This window comes from Portunus trituberculatus, chromosome 32, assembly GCF_017591435.1.
Source record: "Portunus trituberculatus isolate SZX2019 chromosome 32, ASM1759143v1, whole genome shotgun sequence".
Classification (NCBI taxonomy): Eukaryota; Metazoa; Arthropoda; class Malacostraca; order Decapoda; family Portunidae; genus Portunus; species Portunus trituberculatus.
The window spans coordinates 3,520,682-3,530,681 of record NC_059286.1 but is presented as its reverse complement, the minus strand read 5'-3'; the positions used below and the strand labels follow the sequence as shown (position 1 = coordinate 3,530,681).

Below are 10,000 nucleotides of genomic sequence, written 5' to 3'. Positions count from 1 at the left end.
AAATATATATAAACAAAACATAAGAATTTGCAAGAAGAAGAAGAAGGAGAAAATGAGAAATAGATGGAGAATAAGAGGAAATGATAGACATGAAAAAGAAATAAAAAAAAAATATAAGAATTTACGAGAACAATTTCCCTCACGTTATAATATTTCTACGCCTTATTTTATTTCATTTAATATTTTTTTTTCTATCATATACAACAAAATGAGCGAAAGTACTAAATCAAACACGCATCACGACTTTGCTTTTGTTTTCCGCCATTCTATTTTTGCATTTCATGGTTCAAGTATCGCCTCACTTTTACACCACACCTTTATTCCATTCACCTGTTAAAAGTTGGCATTTATTTATATACTCTCTCTCTCTCTCTCTCTCTCTCTCTCTCTCTCTCTCTCTCTCTCTCTCTCTCTCTCTCTCTCTCTCTTTTAAACCTGTTCCTCTCATACTCGTCAGAAAAATGTAATATGAAGGTGTTTGTCTGTGTTTTAATTCCTTTCCACCACCACCACCACCATCACCACCACCGCCACCACCACCACCACGTGTCGTGACTCAAGGAAATGTGTTTACTTTAATAGAAGCAATTTTAGTTTCACGTCTTACTCTACTATGACATTTCTTTCTTTATTTTATTTTTCTTGGATGTCTCTGTGTAATATGGAGGAGGAGGAGGAGGAGGAGGAGGAGGAGGAGGAGGAGGAGGAGGTGGAAGAAACAGCAGAGGAGACAATTTCATAACTAGGATGAGTAGATTGTTATTAGAAGGAGGAAGAGGAGGAGGGGGAGGAAGAAGAAAGGAAGAAAGAGGAAGAGGAAGGGAGGGAGGTAGGGAGGGATGAAGGGAGGGAGAAAGTAATGGGAGAATAGTGGTAAGGGATCATCTCTCTCTCTCTCTCTCTCTCTCTCTCTCTCTCTCTCTCTCTCTCTCTCTCTCTCTCTCTCTCTCTCTCTCTCTCTCTCTCTCTCTCTCTCTCTCTCTCTCTCTCTCTCTCTCTTGATATGACATTTTATACCCCATTCTTGTTTCATTCACGCTTTCTCTCTCTCTCTCTCTCTCTCTCTCTCTCTCTCTCTCTCTCTCTCTCTCTCTCTCTCTCTCTCTCTCTCTCTCTCTCTCTCTCTCTCTCTCTCTCTCTCTCTCTCTCTCTCTCTCATTTTGTAACATTATTACACTCTTCTGTCTCATTTCGTGCTCACTTTTGTTATCTCTCTCTCTCTCTCTCTCTGGTACCTCTCTTGCTTTTTTCCTTTTGCTTTTTTTTTTTTTTTTTTTTTTTTTTTTGCTTTTCATTGCGTTCAAAGTTTTCGCGTCATTTGTTTCAGCGCATTGATATATTAGGGTTTCGTTATGCTTCGTTTGGGTTCAGTGAGCTTCGTTCTGCAAGGCTTCACTCCTCCTCCTCCTCCTCCTCCTCCTCCTCCTCCTCCTCCTCCTCCGTGTGGCGTGGTCATTGTCATTGTCGTTGTCCCGTTCTTGCTGTTGTTGTTGTTGTTGTTGTTGTTGTTGTGCTTATGTTTTCTTCTTCTTCTTCTTCTTCTTCTTCTTCTTCTTCTTCTTCTTCTTCTTCTTTTCTTCTTCATTTTCTTTTTGTTGTTGTTCTTGTTGTTGTTGTTGTTGTTGTTGTTGTTGTTATTGTTGCTGTTGTTCCACCACCGCCACCACCACCACCACCACCACCACCACCACCACCACCACCACTACTACTACTACTTCTACTACTACTACTACTACTACTACTACTATCACCACCGCTATTACTACCACCATTACAACTCTTCCATCCACACACACACACACACACACACACACACACACACACACACACACACACACACACACACACACACACACATACACACTATACGTAATTTTCAACTTAGCAACAATAACACAACCACGGGGCCATTTCCTTGAGCCATAAGCAGGGAAGGGTTGTTATTCTGCCCCTTTTGGAAAGTTACCTCAGCCGGACCCCTCACGTTCTCCTGACTTGAGGGTCGCGCCGGCCTGACCTTAGCACTTCTGTCTGGCCTGGTGGTGTGGGCGGGTCCCTTCCAGCGCTCAGAAGTCAGGTCAAGTGGAGGGCGCTGTCACGATCTCTTCTTTGCTTTACTTTTTATGTGTGTGTGTGTGTGTGTGTGTGTGTGTGTGTGTGTGTGTGTGTGTGTGTGTGTGTGTGTGTGTGTGTTTTTTTTCTGTTTTTTTTTATTTTTTTTTTGTAATTTTTGTTTATTGATTTGATTTTTTTTACTCTCATTCTTCTCGCATTTCATTTTCTTTTCGTTTTGTCTTTTTTATCTTATTTCTCATTTCTTTTCTATCTCTCTCTCTCTCTCTCTCTCTCTCTCTCTCTCTCTCTCTCTCTCTCTCTCTCTCTCTCTCTCTCTCTCTCTCTCTCTCTCTCTCTCTCTCTCTCTCTTTTTCTTTGATGTGCCTATTGTCCGAATCGATCAATACTACTACTACTACTACTACTACTACTACTACTACTACTACTACTACTACTACTACTACTACTGCTACTACTACTTTCACTACCACTACCACATGTCATTATCAGTAAACCTTAGAAGTTCACCACAACCACAATCCTTCCTCCTCCTCCTCCTCCTCCTCCTCCTCGTCTTCCCTCCTCCTCTATATCGTCCTTTCTCTCCATCCTCACCGTAACTTTGATGGCTGAGGAGGATGAGGAAGAGGAAGAGGAGGAAGAAGAAGAAGAAGAAGAAGAAGAAGAAGAAGAAGAAGAAGAAGAAGAGGAGGTGTAGGCTTGTGTCTTGGCTACCACGCGAAGAGCAAACTCACAATATCTCATAATAAGCGTTCGGGACACGTTATATACAAGCCTGCCGAACCCTCAAGACGCACCTGGACCCCTCCCCTCCCCCTCCCTTTGTCCTTCCTAACCCTTCACTCCCTCCTGTCCCTTCACCTCCTCCCCGCTGCTCCTCTCCTGCCTTCCCGCCGCCCCTCCTTCCCGTTTTCTAGTCTCCTTCACCACTACTGTCGTGTTACCTTACTTTGCGGTATTGGGGAGTCTGTGTTTCATTCCCCCTTATTCTTCCTTCCTTCCTTCCTTCCTTACTTTTTTTCCTTCTTTTTTTTCTTCCTTCCTTCCTTCCTTATTTACTTTTTTTCTTTCTGTTTTTCTTCCTTCCTTTCTTTCTTACTTTTTTCCTTCTTTTTTTCTTCCTTCCTTCCTTCCTTCCTTCCTTCCTTCTTTTTTTTTTGAGTGTTTAGTTGGTGTAATTTTTCATTTTTTTGTTTTCTTGTTTGTTTTTTCTTCATTTTGTTTTTGTTTTGTTATTCTGTTTAGTGTTTTTTTTTTGTTTTGTTGTTGTTGTTGCTGTTTGTTTGTTTTCGTGTTCTTCTATCTTCATCTCTATCTCCATCTCTATTTCTTCTTCTTCTTCTTCCTCCTCCTCCTCCTCCTCCTCCTCCTCCTCCTCCTCCTCCTCCTCCTCCTCCTCCTCCTCAGCTTTCATGTTTCATTCTCTAACAAAGCAATGTAAAATTTTTCATCTCTCTCTCTCTCTCTCTCTCTCTCTCTCTCTCTCTCTCTCTCTCTCTCTCTCTCTCTCTCTCTCTCTCTCTCTCTCTCTCTCTCTTTCACGCTAAAAGAGTAATTAATCGTCATCATCATCATCATCATCATCATCATCATCCACCACCACCACCACCACCACCACCACCACCACCACCACCACCACCACCACTGCTACTTCACCTCAGCAGTTCTCGAATCAAGTCTTATTTATACTGAAATTTTCTTTTTTTTTTTCCTCATACCTTTTTTTGAATTCGTGCTCCGAAAGCGGAAAATGTTGTTTCTTAGTAAAGGTGTGTGTGTGTGTGTGTGTGTGTGTGTGTGTGTGTGTGTGTGTGAGTGTGTTTATTCCCCTTTACCACACTGTTAAAAATATAAAAGTGGCCATATTTATTTAATTTTCTCCTTTTATTCACTTCTTTCTATTTCTCTTTCTATTCATCTCTCCCTCCCTATTGTTCAATCTTCCTTTTTCCTCCTTCTTTTCCTCTCTTCCATCTTCTTTAGGCTTTATTTACCTTTTTACCTTGCTTTCATTCAAATTCAGTTCTCCTTTCTTTTTTTTTTTCCATCTTTTTCCTTTTGTTTTTCTTCGTACGTCTCTGCCTTCGAATCCTATCTTCGTTATATCTTTCTTTCTTTCTTCCATTGTTTTGCTTTCCATTTCTCTCTTTCTTCACTTCCTCTAATCCTTCTATCATTATCTATTTCTTCCTCTCCTTTCTTTTCCTTCTTTACTTGTCTTTGTTTTTCCTCTAATTCTGTTCTTTATTTTTTTTTCGTTACTTTTATCGGTTCCTTTTACTTCTTCCTTTTCTTCATTCTTAAGTTTATTATTTTCCCTATTCTCAATCATTCCTTCTTTATTTTTTTATTTTTTTTCTTTCTTCATCTCAGTTTCTCCTTTTCATTCCTTCTTACCTCTGTCTTTTCATCTTCATTATCAGCTCTTCCTTTTCTTCATCTTCCTTGTCACTGTTCCATCGTCTAACCCTCATTACCTTTTCTTTCCCTTCATTCTTCCCCCTTTTCTTCTGCTTTTCGACTCTTTCCCTTCTTTCACTCATCTTTCTTCTCACCCTCTTCTTACTATTTTAAATTTTACTAACCCTTCTTTCTTATTTTCCCTTTCCTCTTTTCCTCTTTCTCCATCTCTTTCTTTTCTTCTTCTCTGTCTCTCTCTCTCTTCTTCTCTTCATTTCCTTATGTCTATTCTCTTTGCCTTCCTTTCTTCATCTCTCCTCTCCTTGCCTCCCTCTCTTCACTCTCCCTCTCTCTCTTCCCGCTTCCTTTCCTGGTAGAATTTATACATAGCCTACAAAACACTAAGCCATCAAAGAGAGAGAGAGAGAGAGAGAGAGAGAGAGAGAGAGAGTTTTCCTTCGACGTTTCATAATTATTCCTCGATTTTGTTCTCGTGTTTCGCATTCCTAATTGTAACGCTGATTTTTTTTTCTCTCGTTTTCTTGCAGGTAAGCTTTGTGGCATAGAAAACGGAGAACATGGAGAAAGTGAGTACCTTGAGAGAGAGAGAGAGAGAGAGAGAGAGAGAGAGAGAGAGAGAGAGAGAGAGAGAGAGAGAGAGAGAGAGAGAGAGAGAGAGTTTATGTAAGAATTATTGGACGAAAGAGTTATTGGTAAAGAAAGGAAGAGTAAAATGAGATAATTTAGTAATTGAGGTCAATGTATAAGAGAGAGAGAGAGAGAGAGAGAGAGAGAGAGAGAGAGAGAGAGAGAGAGAGAGAGAGAGAGAGAGAGAGAGAGAGAGGGGAAACACAATCGTGCAGAAGGAGTTTTCACTATTGAGTAAAATTTCATTGCTTCTTTTTTTCTTTTTCTCTCCTTAACTTTAACGTTCCTTTTTTTCTACTGGTGTTATTTATTATCGAGGTGTTGAAAAGGGTGAAGGTTCTTATAGTATTGAAGTCTGTATTACTACACGTTTGTGCTTCTGATCTCTAATTCCCTCATGGGTGTAGTGGAAGTCATAGGAGGTTTTAAAGAGTAATGGTTTAAATTTTACCAAAGAACCTAACTTAACCTTACTTAGCCTAACCCGAATTTGCCTCTAGAAATATTGTATACGTCGTCTTAAGTGTTGTTGCATATCACAGTGAAAGGAAGGGAAGCATTAAAGTATTTGCATAGTTATTAGGTTTTTCAAGAGTGTTTAAACTTAACCTCTTTAGTACTGGGACGCATTTTTATTATGAGTTTTAGATATGAATTGGCGATTTTATGTACATTAGGAAGGGTCTGTGGAGGTCGAAAGATTAATGGTAGAGTCTTCCTTATTTTGATTCCCACATAAGTTTCTGAAGCTGTGTAAAATCACCAAATAATTAGCAGAATGAATATGGAAACGAGTCATGGTACTGAAGAGGTTAATCCAATAACCTAACTGAACCTTTCATAGTCTAACTTGAACTTGCCTCTAAAAACATTATATGCGTTATCTTAAGTTTTGCATATCACAGTGAAAGAAAGGGAAGGATTACAATAATTATATAGTTATTAGAGTTTTCCCAAAAATAACCTAATCCAAGAACGTAATCTAAACTAATTTAACCTGACCTATCCCTTAAATGATTCTGTGCGTCGCCTTTAGTGTTGTGTGTTGTCTCTACATATAGTGAACAAATTATTAGTTTTTCAATGGTGATCGTTTAAACCTAATCCAAGAACCTATAACCTAACTTAACCTAACCTGATTTCTAAAAGATTCTATACATCGCCTTTTGTGTTTTTCGTTACATGTCATAGGGGAAAAAAAGGAAAAAGAAAAAAATATATATAATCAGAGAATTCTGGAGGAACAAGACGAAAAAACACAAGTTGATGCAGTTGTGTTTCCCTCCCACCCACTCGACACATTTGTCCGGATATACACGAGACTCAAAAACATTAACATTCACGGCAAAGAAATCAGTCAAATTCTACAAGTCACCATTGTGTACTGTCTGAACGAAGGTTTTACGTAAGAGGCGATTCGACTTCGTTTCACGGCTGTACAATCAGGAAGAAGAAGAACACCCATAAAACCACCAATAAAAATCCAACTAGCATAATCATCTCTGTGTCCTTTGAAAACATTGGTGGCGGGAGAAGGAAGCGTGTAAGAGTGGTGGCATTAGAACAGTAAATACCCCAGACTCACGTAACATGAACTTGAGGTAATCTGATGGACGTGCTGTAGGGAAGGTCTTGTGTATGTATTGTTGTATTTGTTATGCCTGACTTGTTTTATGGAAGACTTAGCCTCCAATTGTCCTTCGTTTAGACATCCCTCAGATTACGAGGAGACACTTGCCACTTCGCGATCAAGGCTGTGATAGCATGAGGCTTGTTCACAGTAGCTATAAAAGTGGCTTACGGTTATAAAAAAAAGTAGGTTACAGTAGTTGAGTGTAACCTGATCTATCCTTATTGTTGTGGCATGGGCTTACGTGCGATAGTTGTAAGAATTGGTACGATGGTTGTGCGAAATAGGCTTATAGTAAGTGTATAAAGTAATTTGATGTAATTCAACCTCATCAGTACCATGACACGTTTACTATTTATTCTGCTTATTATATGATGATTTTATACAGCTTCAGAAACTTATGTTAGGATCAAAATAGTGAAGACTCTAGCTATTATTCTTCTGACCTCCATGCACCCTTCCTAATGTAAACAAAATCGTCTAAATACACCCAAAATTCATGGTAAAAATGTGTCCCAGCACTGAATGGGTTAATGGAGCGTAACTTTGAAAATAGGGTTTGATAATGGTGGAAAAATGTGTTACGATAGTTGTAAAGGATGGGTTACAATGATATCAAATAATGTCTAAATATTTTTCTACCACCCACTCTACAATAACAAACAACTCACGATACCTATACAGTATTCATTACGATAACTTCACAGTATTCATGGCGCTAACTATGGAAGTGGTATGAAAAAAAATGTGAATAATGTACCACGATAACTGTGTGACGGGAAAATAATACGTGTACTTCCACAATGACTTCAAATATAAAGACTACGATAACTGGAGACAGAATAATGATGAGTACAACAATGTAACACGATAACTGCAAATAAAAAAACAGATGAAAAAAATACAATAACCATGCAAAGTTAACCGGGATGACTAAAGATGGACTACAATAGCTGTAAGACTAGATAAGGTTGAATACAGAAATGCTACACGATAACTACAAGTAAGACAAACAGATGAAAAGATAACATTACCATGGACTACAGTAGATAAGGATGAACGCAGAAATGGAATACAAAAAAAACTACGAATAGGGAAACAAATGAACTGCGATAACTATAGCGAAATGTAGCGAAAACTCACCACATTCAGTACAAAATAAGAAAAGAAAACGAACGGTGACTGGAAATAAAAACCAGGATAACTTATGGTAAACCTGAATGCTCGAACTCATCATACCTCACAATAACTGCTTCTGTATCTCCATCTTCCTACAACTCGACTTCTTTTAAGAGGGAGGTTTCAAGACATTGGGCTCAGACTTTTGGTTAACTCTCTTAATCTTTTAGGGAACTGGCAATCAAGTGGGCCTTTTCTTTTTAGTTTTTGTTGCTTTTGGTCAGCTTTCTCTATTCCATAAACAAAAAAAAAAACTAAACAAAAGAATCATAACAAAACACTATTAACTAAACTGAGAACCCTATTCCACCAATCAACGCCAAATAAGACTTGACTGACCTGAGCTATCAATCACGCATCCTTCAAACACGTGGCTCTGGCTCAGGAACACGCGAAGGTCAAGGCGCCTTTCACACACCTGGTGGCCGCGAGCGTGAAAATTTGCACTGCAGGAGTCGCCGCCGCGCCCGCCTGGCCAGGGATGCGCAAAAAGTGGCCTGGCGTGCGGGGAACCAGTCTCGCCTCGCCTCCTGCACCTGTGATTCGCATCTAGAAAGGCAGGCAGCTGATTCCTCGCCCCGCTATCGGTATGCAGCGGCGTGGTTGTAGTGGCGTTTTTGTGTGTTTCCGTGGCGTGAAGGTGATTATAGTAGCGGTCACGGGTACTTAAAGGTTTATTATCGTATTCTGGCTATCTACCTATCACCATTGTGTCAGAAACGTGAGAATATGTTGAAATAAAGGTAGTTGTAAGAAGCCGCTCAGATTTGCACATGATAGTTCCTGCATTAAATATACTTAGCTGTTTCTGTTTATCATTCTCTTCCTACCTTGTTGTAAAGGTTCCGAATGACTCACCAGTAACAGCGAGATTACTGAGCATGTTTCATTCATCCACCTGTCTACTTGCAAACCAGTTCATTTCTGTCTCTTTCAAATCAAACTTTTGTCAAGCTTGAACCGATTATTTCCTGTCCGTGTGAATATTTAAGCTTACGAGTACTTACCACTATCACTAGTACATAGTATTACAAGTCAATTATTATTTATTGTTTGACACACAACACTGCCTATATTCAGCAGTGTTCGTCATTGCTGCCTGCATGTGGATGTAAATTATAGAAAGTGATAAGTATTTCCTGAATATACTTGCTTGAACCAGTGCATGTGGTTCAAGCAAGATGTTAGCGGGACGTCCCGGTTGCCAAATCCGATGATGCAGTCTCCAGTCCACTTGACAACCACCACGCAACTTACTTGTGTGTGTTAGAACTGACCTCATTGCTGGTCAACCAACTCACATAATCACCTGGAGTGTTTTGATGAATGGAACGGACTCAGTAATCAGGTTGTTAGTCATTAGAGTTCTAACCCCTTCAATAGTGAGACGCATTTTTACATTGATTTTGGGGTATGATTAAACGATTTTATTTGCATTAGGAAGGGTCTTTGGAGGTTAAAAGATTAATGGCCAGAGTCTTTAATATTCTAATCCCAACATATGTTTTTGAAGCTGCATTAATTCTCCATTTAGTAACCAGAATGAATATGAAAACGCGTCCTGATACTGAAGAGATTAAAAGATATCCTTGACAGTCGCCACAGAACGTACATGTGTGAGAACTGATCCCCTCACTGCTGGACAACTCACACTCACCTGGTTTTGACGAATGGAACGCAAGTAATCGGGTTGTTGGTGCTGAGTCATTATGGAGGTTGAAGGATTATTTCATGGATGGGGACGATAGGTGGAGAGATAAGTAGGTACATTTCATACAGGGACTGCCACGTGTAGAGCTGGGGGCTTCTTGCAGGTTCCACTGTTCTTATTTTCTTATTTTAGTAGAAGCTTCTTGTTTTTTTTCATTCTTATCAGTAATATTCGGCATGTCCTTCAATATACACCACTCCCAGACTTCTTTTCTTGTTCTACAGCCACTTCCAATTATTACACGTGCCAGAAACAGCAAAATCTACTCTTTTCAGTCTCTTCACTCTCGTAGATACTTATGAAAATTTTTGCACATTACTTTCAGAGCTTTGAAAAGTTGCATATCACATTGTAAA

The 10,000-nt window shown here is 39.5% G+C and overlaps 1 protein-coding gene and 1 long non-coding RNA gene across 3 annotated transcripts in view; both read left to right on the top strand.

The window, feature by feature from the left end:
• LOC123512025 (carbonic anhydrase 7-like) overlaps positions 1-10,000 on the top strand; it is a 158,537-nt gene that overhangs the window by 12,138 nt on the left and 136,399 nt on the right. The gene's annotated exons all lie outside the window — the stretch shown is intronic.
• Positions 4,906-10,000, top strand: part of LOC123512027 — an 81,731-nt gene continuing 76,636 nt past the window's right edge. The window contains exon 1 of the long non-coding RNA XR_006677012.1: positions 4,906-5,063. This is a non-coding gene — a long non-coding RNA (uncharacterized LOC123512027). The remainder of the gene's footprint in view (positions 5,064-10,000) is intronic.